The 14801-nt window shown below is 38.1% G+C and overlaps 1 protein-coding gene across 2 annotated transcripts in view; it reads right to left on the bottom strand.

The window, feature by feature from the left end:
• Positions 1-14801, bottom strand: part of ALDH1L1 (aldehyde dehydrogenase 1 family member L1) — a 121792-nt gene that overhangs the window by 59068 nt on the left and 47923 nt on the right. The gene's annotated exons all lie outside the window — the stretch shown is intronic.

Below are 14801 nucleotides of genomic sequence, written 5' to 3'. Positions count from 1 at the left end.
TTTCCCTTAGGGCTAGTCACGTGGACACCCTCTGCCTTGCACTTACCTAGAGGACTCCCCAAAGCAAAGTAAGTGCTCAGCATAAGCCACATTGTTTGCATGATCTAGAGGCAGTTAATTGGTAGCCTTCCAGATTTTGGACCAGCATGTAAAGAGTTTGGAGGTCATCACTCCCATTCTCACAAGAAGAAAAAAGCTGAACAAGGTGAAAATCAAAACTCTTCTTAGATCTACATGAAAATTGAGGTCACAAGGCAAAGTGCTGCCCCCAAAACTGGGGAGATAGATACAGAGAATCACAGCTTACTTGAACAGAAACACACAAGTAGAAGTTGCTGACAGGAACACTTTAAACTGAACTGAAGAACTGCTGGAGGCACAATGTGAACTAATAGAGAATTAAAATAATTGAGAACTAAATAAAACTAAATTGAGAACTAGTTGAGAATTAAAAACTCCTGGGGGTCTGGTCTTACTGAGGAGACCCCAGGCTTTTGTGAGTTTTACCTCTAGGAGTCCCATCAGGTTCTCAGGGGAAAGACTGGAGGAAAATCCCTTAGTACACACTAGCAGGAAGAGGGGAAAGTAGCCCTTTTGAAATACCTTCACAACATTCTGTTGTTAACAAGGTCTGTCCTCGGACGCCTGGGTGGCTCAGTTGGTTAAGCGACTGCCTTCGGCTCAGGTCATGATCCTGGAGTCCCGGGATCGAGTCCCACATCGGACTCCCTGCTGAGCAGGGAGTCTGCTTCTCCCTCTGACCCTCTTCCCTCTCGTGCTCTCTCTCACTCTCTCTCAAATAAATAAATAAAATCTTTTAAAAAAAATAAAAAAACAAGGTCTGTCCTCAAGAGAAACTATTTAATTAGAGGTTAGCCAACCTGAGGGAGGGGAAATAACCAACTCTGGCCCCCTCTACCTTGCCCACAACACCAAAGTGGAGAAGGGACTGAAAGACACTTGTGAAGGTCATAGCCCAGGGTACAGGCTCACTAAAAGACTGAGTCTTAATCATAGAACTATTGAATGCTTCCCTTCCTCCCATTCCTTAACACTAAATCAATAGGGCTCCTGTACAATAATAGGTGATTACAGTTAAAAGAATTGGAGACCTCAGATTCTTTTTAGTTAGTCTCTAGGAAAATCCAAAGACAACAGAGGACACAAAAGCAAAGACTCTAGAAGTTTTATTCTTTGACACCTACAGCTATAATACAGCCTAACCCCTAACCAGATAAACATAAAACCTCACACTAAAAGCCTATCTACTCTAGTTCCCATTATGCAATACATTATGTCCAGCTTTCAACAAAAAATTATAAGACATACTGAAAGCTAAAAACAGCAGTCAGAAAGGGACCAAGCAAACATCAGACCCAGACTCAGATATGGCAGATATTTTGGAATTATCATACTGGGGAATTTAAAACCAATATGATAAGGGCTCTGATGGGAAAAGTGGACAACATGCAAGAAAGGAGTAGTAATGTAAGCAGAGAGATGGAAACTGTAAGAAAGAATTAAAAGGAAATGCTAGAAATAAAAAGCCCAGTAACAAATGAGGAATGCCTTAAGAGGTTGATCAGTAGACTGAATACAAGGAAGAAAAGAGTCAGTAAGTTTGAAGATAGGTCAATAGGAACTTCCAAAACTGAAATGTAAAAAGAAAAAGGAATGAAAAGGAACAGAATATTCAAGAACTGTGGGAAAATTAATAAAGGAATAACATAAATATAATTGTAATAATGGAAGGAAAAGAGAGAAAGAAATAGAAGAAATATTTGAAGTAATAATGGCTGTGAATTTTCCAAAATTAAAGACAGACACTAAACCACAGATACAGGAGGCTCAAAGAACACTAAGTAGTATTTTTTAAAAACCCTGCATAAACATATTATATTCAAACAACAGAAAATCAAAGATAAAGAGAAAATCTTGTAAGAAATCAGAGGGAAAAATGTCTTATAGAACAAGGATGATAATTACATTGGACTTCTCTTCAGAAACCATGCAAGTAAGAAGAGAGTGAACTATCTAAAGTAATGAAAGAAGAAGTCAACATAGAATTCTGTATCCAGCAAAATTATTATTCAAAAGTGAAAGAAAAATAAATACTTCCTCAGAAAAACAAAAATTGAGGAAATTTGTTTACATTTCTTGCTTTGTCTTGGAGACCCCTGACACACTCATGCTTATAGACACAGATATACTATAGATGGGGGGGAGAGATACATATATATATGTGTGTGTGTGTGTGTGTATATATATATACACACATAAGTATAGATAGATGATAGATCATGGATGGATAGATAGATGATAGATAGATAGATGATAGATGGTAGATAGATAGATAATAGACAGACTATAGATATATTTTCTGCTCTGTCAGCTGGGCTAAGAAGCAATGAAACGCAAGTAGAAATGAGCACACCTAGCACCCACATCTTGGTTTCTAATACCATTTTCCAATAAAAGGAAGCAAGGATCCTAAGAGAAATCCCTGATTTTAGGGCTGTGGCAGGGACTGCACAAGAACATCTTGTAGTGCCACAAAGTAAGGAAGAGCTTATAAAAGGATGGTGGCACATCAAAGGTGTACAAAGTCTCACTGAAAGAGCTGTGTTTTTTTTCCCCAGTAGACAAAGCTTAAACAATCTGAGCAACAAAACCAATAAATTACTATTGGATTTAATCCAAAGTATAAGATAAATATCCATGACTCTATATGATAAAAATAAATGATTGAATGAATAAATAGGAGGAAAAAAGACAACTGTCCATGCAGAAGAATTTCAAATCATTGTAGGTAGACACTCTGTTCTCAGGAGGTAAAGCGTAACACAGGAGTGTGGGCTGCACAGAATGACTTCCTTCCAAAGAATACAGTATGGGAATGGAGGGAGGGAGGAAGGGAAGAGACACTTCACACTGGAGAAACCTGACAAATATGACCTCAGTCAGGTGATCAAGGTCAACATCAACAGTGATATGTCATGTTGACAACATGCTCCTTTGATATGATGTGATGAGACTTTATCTCTGTACTTCCCCAAACCCATAACCCCATTCTAATTATGAAGGAAAACATCAAATAAATCCCAACCAATAGACAGACTACAAAATACCTGACAAGTACTCCTAAAAAATGTTAACATCAACAAAATCAAAGCAAGTCTGAGAAACTATCATAGTTTAGAAGAGACCTAATGACTAAGTGTAATGTGGTATCCCAAAGGTACTGAGACAGAAAAGGGACATTACACAGAAAAATAAGAAAATCTGAATAAAGTAGATCAATTTTAATTAACAATAATGTAGCAATATTGGATTACTAATTGTGGCAAATGTACCATACTAATGTAGGATGTTAATAATAAGATGACTGAATGTGGAGTATATGGGAATGCTCTGTACTATCTTCACAAGGTTTTTAGAAATCTTAATCTATTATAAAATAAAAAGTTTATTAAAAAATAGTTCTCTACTACTTTGTGTGGTGAGTAAATGTGGCAATTCATATAATAACAAATGTAATTTTATTTATTTATTTATTTATTTATACATACATGCATACATACATACTGGCTGCTTGGAGTATATTTTCCACTTGGTGCAAGGCACATGGTTACAGGGTGTCAGGAAGGCTTGCATGTGGATAGTAAGAGTGGGGTTCTCTGAACTTCCTTTTTGGTGTTTTGCTGTTTTGATATAAAAGAATCCACTGCTTCTTGCTGCATCCTGCCTAGTCTACAGGGAGGGGAGGGAAGGAGTTTTAATGAGTTTAGCACCTCCTGAAGTCTGGTGGCTGAGGGTGGCCACCCAGGATTGGGGCCCGGTATTGGCTTTGCCAGGCTGGCCACCAGGCTGCTTCCTCGTGGCTTCCAGAGCCAAATCACAGGTGACCGTGCCATTGGAGGCCTGGGGAGATTCCAAGCATTCTGGGGACTCCAACACTGTAGCCATGAATGGGAGAGTGGACTTCCCAAAAAAGAAGCTTGTCCACCAGTGACCTGGGTCGGCCTTGGGAAGACCAGTGTAGTGAGGTATGGCTTCCCCAGGATATTTGGCACTTATGCAAGATCTGTTACTGGAATAGAACCCAGGCAGTGCATACCACCCTGAACACACCTGATTTCATCTGATCTTGGAAGCTAAGTAGAGTCGGACCTAGTTAGTACTTGGATGGGAGACAAGTGTAATTTAATTGTCTATTTACTTTGTCTTCCCCAAAGCACTTATAGTCTAGGAATTATATCTATTTTGTCCCCTGCTATAATCCTAACTCCAGCAGTGACTTACTAATAGTAAGTGCTCAATAAATATTTGTTAATGACACAAGTGAATACATGACCTCACATTTTGTGCTCCTCATTCACATAAATTCTGAGCCACATCCTCCATCCTCCACTTCTAGCAGGGATTTGGTTTTTTCTGAGCTCCAAAGAGGACCTTACATTGGTTTTGGATACATTTCATCTGATTTCAAGAGGCCAAAGTTCCAGCTTCACAGAGGGTCTTTACTCCCTGATTTTTCCATCCAGTGTATTCCCATCCCTCCCAGCTTTACTGTATTCCCAAAAGGGATTAGTTTGCTATATAGCACACAAATGTAGCAGCGTTGAATAGCTGAGTGTCAAGGACAGAGCCAAGAGGACACAAGCAAGCCTTGCACAGAAGTTGGCATCTAGTCATTACTCTACATGTTTTTGGTAGTATTAATCATCCAGTAGTGGATCTTTTATTAATCCATCTTGGGCACAAGACATCCAAGGTGTATTTTTTTATAGGCTTATTGCAGTCCAGCTCTCTCAGTGAGCTGTATGTTTTCCCTTTACCTCCCCATAACCCCCTTTTTCATTCTCCTTTATCTTGTGTCCTGGGAGGCTGGATTTTGTGGACTACATTAAAGTTGCATATGCTATAAAGTCACTTTCCTTTGGACTTCTGGTTTTATTTGGCCAACAAGAGATACTGGTAGGAGATTGGAGGATAAGAAGAAAGAGGTTGGGGTATTTATCCTCTTGCTCCCTCACTCCTGATTTATAGGTTGGTAAGGCTGTGTTTCCATTCCAATGTTCACAGCTCCTATCATGCAGTCCTCTCTAAAAGCTCCAAGCCCCCAGGTTCCAGTTCCTCTTCTTTCCTCTTCAGGCCCAGGTTCCCAGCTCTTGTGAGTCCCAAGGTACCTTGACATTCTTTGTTGGTCCTCCCTTCCCCTCCCCTCGTGTATAGACCCCTCATTAAACTTTCTTCAGTTGTCCAGCTAGATTGTGCCATCTGCCCAGGGTTTCTGACATCCCCTAAGCTGCCTGCCTGGAGACCCTGCTCAAAGAAGAAATGGGGATGATCTTAAGTTTCTTGCTTCTGTTCTTAACAATGTATTTCGGAAGCAGGCCAAAGAGTTCCATAAGCTCCTTGGTCTACAAATTGAATAGTTTACATTAATTTCTCCTTTTCATTCTTTTTCTTTTCCTCCATCTCTTCTTTCTCTTCCCTTTCCCTCCTCCTGTTTTTTCTTATTATTTTGAATTGGGATATTTCCCAGTATTCCAGCCCAGAATCACAAGCCAAACTTGGCCAGTTCAGGAGAATGAGCTTTGTCTGGCTCATGAGCTGGGTCTCTGTCCCCATCAAGGGGACACTAGAGTGGGTGGAAAAGATGGAGGCAGAATAGAAGGTGAAGAATCAACTTTCTTAATGTTTTTGGAGTAACATCAATAAGATGGCAGAATAGAAAGCTTCAGACCCTTCTTCCTCCCAAAGAAACACCAACTCAACAATACATGGACCAATCCCTTTTATGAGAAATCTAGAAACAGCTAAAAGTCTCCTGCACCCCCTCCAACAAGTGTAAAACTGGCTGCATTGAAGCCAGTAGGAAAATTTGTGGCACCCTCTTGCCATGGTCTCTGCTCCCTGGCACAGCACTATGTGATTGGGAAGAAATTACAAGCCCTCAGCTTCTTTCAGGGGAGGGAAAGGCAAGAATGGACTGCATGTCCAATGTTCTGATCTTTCAGGAGGGTTGCCCAAGGGACTGGCTTTTGTCACACCAGTCTCAGAGTACTGATGGGAACTGGAATATTCCAGATGCTTGAGAGTCACTGAGAACAAAGCATTTGGGTGATGTGCCACTGCTCCAGAAGATCCACAGTACAGGAGCCAAAAGCAAATATAGTTCAGCAGCCTCTCCCTCTCCCTCAAGAGGGAAGAGAAGAGTGGAACATGGAATATGCATTCAATACTCCAACTTTTGTGGGGTTACTCAATGACTGGTCTCTGTCTATCCCGACTTGGGTACTGATGGGACCCAAAGTACTCTAGATGACTGAGGCTGCTGAGAACAACAAAAGAGCCAGGCATCATGCTCCTTCAGAGTACTTGTGATATGACAGATGGACACCATAGGGAGCAAAAGATTATGAGCTCCTAAAAAACAAAAACAAAAACAAAAAACCATCAGATTTCTCTAATTAGGAATCTACATGTACAAGTCCAAAGAAGGCATATCCACAGAAAAGGTTTGAGAAGCTTCCAGAATCTTTTGCCAGCCTTATTATCAAAGGTCTTTTCCTGTACAAAGTCAGTCTATAAAGACTTGGAGGGGTGGTTATTTTTTTCAAATGCACAAATATGAACCCAAAGTTACAAGAAACACAAAGAAATTGCCCCATCAAAGAAACAAAATAAAAGTCCAGAAATTGACCCTGAAGAAACAGAGATATCTCTGTTTGAGATGAATTACCTGACAATGCATTCAGAATAACCATCACAAAGATGATCAACAAACTCAGGAAGATGTATGAATAAAATGAGAATTTCAGCAAGGAGATAGAAAATATGAAAAAGAACAAAGCATAAATTTGGGGGCTGAAGAATGCAATAAATCAAGTGAATGATTCACCAGAGGGGTTGGTTCAACAACAGACTTAATCAAGCAGAAGAAAAATCAGTGAACCTGTAGACAGGTAATTTGAAGTGATCAAGTCTATGGAGCAAAAAGAAAAATTATTAAAAAGGGAGAAGAAAGACTAAGGGATTTATGGGAGACCATCAATGGACCAACACATACAGTATGAGAGTTTCAGAAGAAGGAGAGAAAGGAGTAGAAAGCTTATTTAAAGAAATAATGGCCAGAAATGTCCCAAATCTAGGGAAGGAATCAGACAACCAGATTTAAATCCAAATAATTCCCAAACAGGATGAACTAAATAAAGTCCACACCAAGATATTATAATCAAATTGTCAAAAGTCAAATACAAAGAGAAAATTTAGAAAGCAGAAATAAATAAGCAACTCGTCTCATACAATGGATCCTCCATAAGAGTATCAGTAGATTTCTAGCAAAAACACTGCAAAAGAGAAAGGAGTGGCATGATATATTAAAAGTACTGAAAGAAAAAAACGCTGCCAACTAGGAATACTGAAGCTATAAAAATTGTCCTTTAAAAATGAAGAGTTACTTTCCTAAAAAAACAAAAGCTGTGGAAGTTCATCACCAAGACACCTTTCTTATAAGAAATGCTAAAAGGAGTCCTTCAAATTGAAATTAAAAGATGCTAAAGAGCAACATGAAAGCATATAAAGATATAAAGCTCACTGGTAAAGGTAAATATATAGACAAATATAGAACACTGTAATACTGTAACAGTACACAAACAACTTTTAATTCTGGTATAGAAATTAAAAGACAAAATAATTTTAAAAAACTATAACTGTAAAATATATTAATGGACCTATAATATAAAAAGATGTAAGTTATAACATCAATAACATAAAGTGTGAGAAGGAGAGGTAAAATTGTGGAGTTTTTGTATAAAATTAAACTTCATTTGTTATCAGCTTAAAGTAGATTGTTTTATATAAACCCATGGTAACTCCAAAGAAAATACTTATGGAAGAGACACAAAAGAAAATGAGAAAGAAATCAGAGCATGTTACTACAAAAAAAAAAAAAATCAATAAAACATAGCAAGAGAGGAAAAAAAGAGACAAAAGAGCTATAAGACAGAAATCAATTTTTAAATGGCAACAGTACTCCTTTCCTATGAACAATTACTTTAAGTGAAAATGGATTAAATTCTCCAATCAAAAGATAGAGTGGCTGAACGGATTAAAAAGAATAAAAAGGAAAACAAAACACAACTATGTGCTGTCTAGAAGAGACTCACTTTATGTTTAAGGACACACATAGGCTGAAAGTGAAAAAATGGAAAAGATATTCTATGAAATGGTCACCAAAGGAGAGCAGAGGTGACTATACTTACATTAGACAAAATAGATTTTAAGTCAGAAACTGTCACAAGAGAAAAACAGGGACATTATATAATGATAAAAGGGCCAATTCACGAAGAAGATATGATTATAAATATATATGAACTCAACATCAGACCACCCAAATGTATGAAGCAAACATTAACAGAACTGAAGGAAGAAATAGAATCTCAAAAATTGTAGGAGATTTCAATACCCTACTTTCAATAAAGCAGGAAGCATCCAGACAGAAAACCATTAAGCAAACATTAGACTTAAACAACACTACAGACCAAATGGACCTAACATACATATGCAGAATAGCTCACCCAAAAGCATACGAAACATTCTCCAGGACAGATCACATGTTCGGTCACTAAGCAAGTGTTGACAAATTTAAGAAGACTGAAATCATACCAAATATCTTTTCTGACCACAGTGGTATGAAACTAGAAATAACTGAAGGAAGACTGGAAAATTCACAAAAATATGGATATTAAACTACAGACCTCTGAATAACCAAGAATAAATCAAAAGAGAAAAAGTGTCTTGAAACAAACAAAAATGGAAACACACACACCAAATCTTATGGGACACAGCAAAAACAGTTCTTAGAGGAAAGTTTATGGTGATAAATGCCAACATTAAGGGGAAAAGAACTCAAATAAACAACCAAACTTTACACCTCAAGGAACTAGAAAAACAAGAATAGATGAAACTCAAAGTTAGCAGAAGAAAGAAAATAACAAAGATCAGAGCAGAAATAAATAAAATAGAGACCAAAACAACAACAATAACAACAAGACAATAGAAATGATCAACAAAACTAAGAGCTGGTTTTTTTGAAAAAATAGACAAAATTGACAAATCTTTAGCTGGGCTAACTTAAGGAAAAAAGAGAGCAGAATCAAATAAAATCAGAAATGAAAGAGAAGACATTATAAATGATACCACACAGGGCACCTGGGTGGCTCAGATGGTTAAGCGTCTGCCTTCGGCTCAGGTCATGATCCCAGGGTCCTGGGATCGAGTCCTGCATCGGGCTCCCTGCTCCTTGGGAGCCTGCTTCTCCCTCTGCTTCTCTCTCTCTCTCTGTCTCTCATGAATAAATAAATAAAATCTTTAAAAAAAATAAAAATAAACGATACCACACAAACAAAGGATTATAAGAGACTACTATGAATAATTACATATCAACAAATTGTATAACCTGGAAGAAATGGATAAATTCCTAGAAACATAATCTACAAGGCTGAATCATGAAGAAATAGAAAAGTCTGGGGCATCTGAGTGACTCAGCTGGTTAAGTGTCTGCCTTCAGCTCAGGTCATGATCCCAGGGTCCTGGGATTGAGTCCCAAGTTGGGCTCCCTGCTCTGCAGGGAGTCTGCTTCTCCCTCTGCTCCTCCTCCCACTCATTCTCTCTCTCTCTGTCTCTCTCTCATAAATAAATAAAATCTTTAAAAAAAAAGAAATAGAAAACCTGAACAGACCAATAATGAGTAAGGAGTGAATCAGTAATCAAAAACTTCCCAATAAAGAAAAGCCCAGGACCAGATGGTTTCCCTGGTGAATTCTACCAAACACTTAAGGAAAAACTAATGCCAATACCTCTCAAACTCTTCCAAAAAACTGAAATTTTTTTAAAAACTGGGAAACCAAACTTAACAGCACATTAAGGATCATACACCATGACCAAGTAGGATTCATCCCTGGGATGCAAGGATGGTTTGACACATGCAAATCAATAAATGTGATACACCACATTAATAGCATGAAAGATAAAAATCACATGATTATCTCAATAGGTGCAGGAAAAGCATTTGACAATATTCAACACCTTTTCATAATAAAAACACTCAACAAACTTAGGAATAGAAGAAAATTACTTTATACTTTAACATTATAAAGCCCAGATGTGAAAAGCCCATAGCTAACATCATAATGGTGAAAGACTGAAAGTTTTCCCTTGGAAAAAAGTCAAGGATGCCCATTCTAGCCACTTTCATTCAACATAGTAATGGAAATCCTAGCCAGGTCAATTAGGTGGGAGGAAGAAAGAAAAAGAAAAAAAGAACAAGAGCCATCAGAATAGAAAAGAAGTAAAATGATCTCTATGTGTAGAACGCATGATCTTCTAGGTAGAAAGCCCTACAAATTCCACAAAAATACTGTTAGAACTAGTAAACTAATTTGGTAAAGTTTCAGGAAACAAAATCAATATATAAGAATCAGTTGCTTTTCTATATCTAAAAAGGAAATTAAGCGGGGCCTGGGTGGCTCAGTAAGTTAAGCAGCTGCCTTTGGCTCAGGTCATGATCCTGGAGTCCTGGGATCGAGCCCCACATCCGGCTCCCTGCTCAGGGGAGAGCCTGCTTCTCCCTCTCCCTCTGCCTACTTGTGCTCTCTATCTCTCTGTCAAATAAATAAATAAAATCTTTAAAAAAATAAAAATAAAAAGGAAATTAAGAAAATAATCCTATTTATATAACATCAAAAAGAATAAAATACTTAGGAAAAAATCAAGGAGATGAAATACCTATATACTGAAAACTATAAAATACAGCTGAAAGAAATTGAGGAAGACACAAATAAATGGAAAGACATCCCAAGGTCATGAATTTGAATATTGTTAAAATAATCATACCATCCAAAGTTAGTTACAGATTCAATGAAATATTTATCAAAATCCCAATCCTTCTAACTGGTGTAAGGTGGTATCTCAATGTGGTTTTGATTTGAATTTCCCTGATGGCTAATGATGATGAACATTTTTTCATGTGTTTGTTAGCCATTTGTATGTCTTCTTCAGGGAAGTGTCTTTTCATATCTTCTGCATATATACAATGGAATATTACTCAGCCATCAGAAAGGATGAATACCCAACTTTTACATCAACATGGATGGGACTGGAGAAGATTATGCTAAGTGAAATAAGTCAAGCAGAGAAAGTCAATTATCATATGGTTTCACTTATTTGTGGAACATAAGGAATAGCATGGAGGACATTAGGAGAAGGAAGGGAAAAATGAAAGGGGGGGAATCGGAGGGAGAGATGAACCATGAGAGATCATGGACTCTAAGAAACAAACAGGGTTTGGGGTGGGGGATTGGTTAGCCCGGTGATGGGTATTAAGGAGGGCACATACTGCATGGAGCTACTGGGTGTTATATGAAAACAATGGATCATGGATCACCACATCAAAAACTAATGATGTATCATATGGTGACTAACATAACATAATAAAATTTTAAAAATTTTTTTAAATAAAAAAAGAATCTAAAAAAAATCCTATTTTTTATAGAAATAGAAAAAAACAATTCTAAAATTCATATGGCACCACAAAGGACTCTGAATAGCCAAAACAATCCTCATACTTTCCAATTTCAAAATACATTACAAAGCTACAGTAATCAAAGCAGTGTGGTACTGATATAAAGATAGACATATAGACCCATGGAACAGAATAGAAAGTCCAGAGATAAACTCTTGCATAGATGGGTAACTAATCTTTAGCAAAGGTGCTGCTAATATACAATGGGAAAATTTCTTTAATGGTGTTTGGGAAACTGAATATCTACCTGCAAAAGAATGAAATTGGACCTTTATTTTATGCCATATTTAAAAATCAACTCAAAATGGATTAAAGACTTAATCAAAGACCTGAAGTTACAAAACTCCTAGAAGAAAATATAGGGAAATTTTTCATAAAATTGGTTTTAGTGATGATTTCTTGGATATTATATCAAAATCATGGCAACAAAAGCAAAAACAGACAAGTAGAACTACATTAAATAAAAATCTTCTGCACAGCAAAGGAAACAATCAATAGAGTGATAAGGCAACCTATAGGAAGGGAGAAAATATTTGCAAACAATATATCTGAGGGGTTAATGTCCAAAATATATAAGGAACTCCTACAATTCAACAGTAAAACCCCCCAAATAATCCAATTTAAAAATGGGCAAAAGACTTAAATAGACATTTTTCCAAAGATACATACAAATGACCAACAGGTATATGAAAAGATCCTCAATATCACCAATCATTAGGGACATGAATGTCAAAACCACAATGAGATATCACCTCACAACTATGAGGATGGTCTTTTCTTAAGTGCTAAAAGAGAAACTGGAACCCTTGTGCACCAATGGTAGGAATGTAAAATGATGCTGCCACTATGGACAGCAGTGTTGATATTGCTGAAAACATTAAAAATAGAACTACCAAGGGCACCTGGCTGGATCAATCAGAGAAGCATATGACTCTTGATCTCAGGGTTGTGAGTTCGAACCCCACATTGGGTGTAGAGATTACTTAAATAAATAAATAATTTAAAATATTAGAACTACCATAAGACCCAGCAATCCCACTTTTGGGTATTTACCCAAAAGAAGTGAAATCAGGATCTCCAGGAGATAGCTGCACTCCCATATTCATTATTCACAAGAACCAAAGGCAGAAACAACCTAAATGTCCACCAATGGATGAATAAAGAACATGCAGTGTAAATATACAACAGGATATTATTCAGCCTTTAAAAAGAAGGAAGTCCTGTCACATACTACAACACGCTTAAACCTGATTATGCTGTGAAATAAGCCAGTCAAAGAAGGACAAATACTAAATGATTCCACTCATATAATGTATATCAAGTAATCAAATTCACAGAAGCAGAGAGTAGAAAGATGGTTGCCAGGAGCTGGGCGGGGAGTTGCTGTTCAATGGGTATAAAATTTCAGTCATGAAAGATTAAAAAGTTCTGGATATCTGTTGTACACCATTGTGCTTATAGTTAACAATACTGGAATGTACACTTAAAAATTTGTTAAGAAGGTGGATCTCATATGTTTTTTACCATAATAGAAACAAAAGGATATATGCTCTTAAGTATTCACAAAACAAAAAAAGAATCAGTTTTATCTGCATCCTCCAATTGACCTCAGCTCAGAAGCTCTAGGCAGCTCTGGCTTGTCCTCAGGACATCATTTGCTCAGGTGTCTGAAATTCTTCTGAGCAGTATTAAAAAAAAAAAAGCAAACATTTATTTTATTCTTCATACTGACCACACACATAAATCAGAATGAGATATAAGAGACCTGTAGTGTCCAAGGTTTCCAAGCACACAGGCCCATTTCAGCACTTTTATATGTGTGGTAGGTTGCAAAACTGGCTACAGTGCTCCACCCCTTCTGTAGTCCCAGCCTTTAGAGCACCTGCCATTAGAAGGTGGTGTCCATTTCCTTACTCCTTGAAGCTGGACCAACTCCATGACTTGCTTTGGCCAATAAATGCAGCAGATATAATGTGCTTTCTTAGACCCTCTGCCTCCTAAGACCCTCTCACCATCGCATTAACAAGCCTGCACTGGCCCTCTAACGGGGCATCCTAGACCAACCAGCCCGCAGCGGACCTGGGAGCTGACCACAAACACTTAAGTGAGCCCAGCTGACATCAGTCTGGCCCAGATCAACCGAGCCCAGCCCAAACTGTTGACTCACAGAGCCATGAGCTTAAAAAATGGTGGTGTTTTAAGCCACTATATTTTGAGGTGCTTTGTTACACAGCAAAAACTAACTGATAGAATACATATCCCCAATTCTTATGATCATATTTGCTCTTCTAAATCAACCCCTTTTCAGATCCTCCCCAGGATCTCCTCCAGGTACACAGCATGGATCTCTTCCTCAAACTACCATTTGCATGAAGCTTTTTATTTTAATATCATTAAAATAAAGGAGAGAGCCCTGTCATCAGGATGACTTGTCATTACTCAATTCAGCCTCAGGTGGACTTTTCAATTTGGTCAGACAGCAACTTCATTCTTGGCTCACCCCAGAGCACAAATGTTAGCCTCCTCCTTGTTTTTTTTCCCCCAAAGTTCTTGGAAACAAGTAAGTCTTCCTTTGCATTCACAGGGGACTAGATTTCACATATCCTAGTTCACTCTGGATCCCTTTCTCTCATCAGTGCACTCCTCTGATTGGCACTCCCCACTCTACAGCTCTACTGAAGGAACCCAAATGCAGAGCTCAGTTGAGTGTTTCTGACACTCTTCTGCACACTGTATCAATAGCACACACTTCCTTCATTTCACACAGGAATTTTTCTCTACTTAAGTGAGCTCCACAGAATTTCCTTTGCATCTTCCTGAAGCACAAGAAACCTCTCCCCATGTGTGGTACACATCTTTGCTTCTGCCTTCACAACACCCACTTCCCCTGCTTCTGGGAACAGCATTGACACTTTCCAAGGGAACAACTTTCTCCTCTCTTTTAGAGATGTGGATTGAATGTAGTCCCCTCAACCCTTGGCTCCAGAGGTGGGCATGTGACCCAGCTCTGGCAGGTCAGAGCATGCCTCCTCCTGGCCAGCAATTGATTCTTACTGGGGCACATGACTCCATCAGAACCAGTCAAATTCAAGCCTAGGACTCATGTGGAAACTGCCAGAGACCAACCACCTTTTGACTGGAAATGCTGATAACACAAGAAATTAGAACAGAGCTGCTGGGCAGCCATCTTGTCACTATGAAGAGAAATCCT

This window comes from Zalophus californianus, chromosome 1 (genome assembly GCF_009762305.2).
Source record: "Zalophus californianus isolate mZalCal1 chromosome 1, mZalCal1.pri.v2, whole genome shotgun sequence".
NCBI lineage: Eukaryota > Metazoa > Chordata > Mammalia > Carnivora > Otariidae > Zalophus > Zalophus californianus.
The sequence above is the reverse complement of the archived record's forward strand: the minus strand, read 5'-3'. Positions and strand labels throughout refer to the sequence as shown.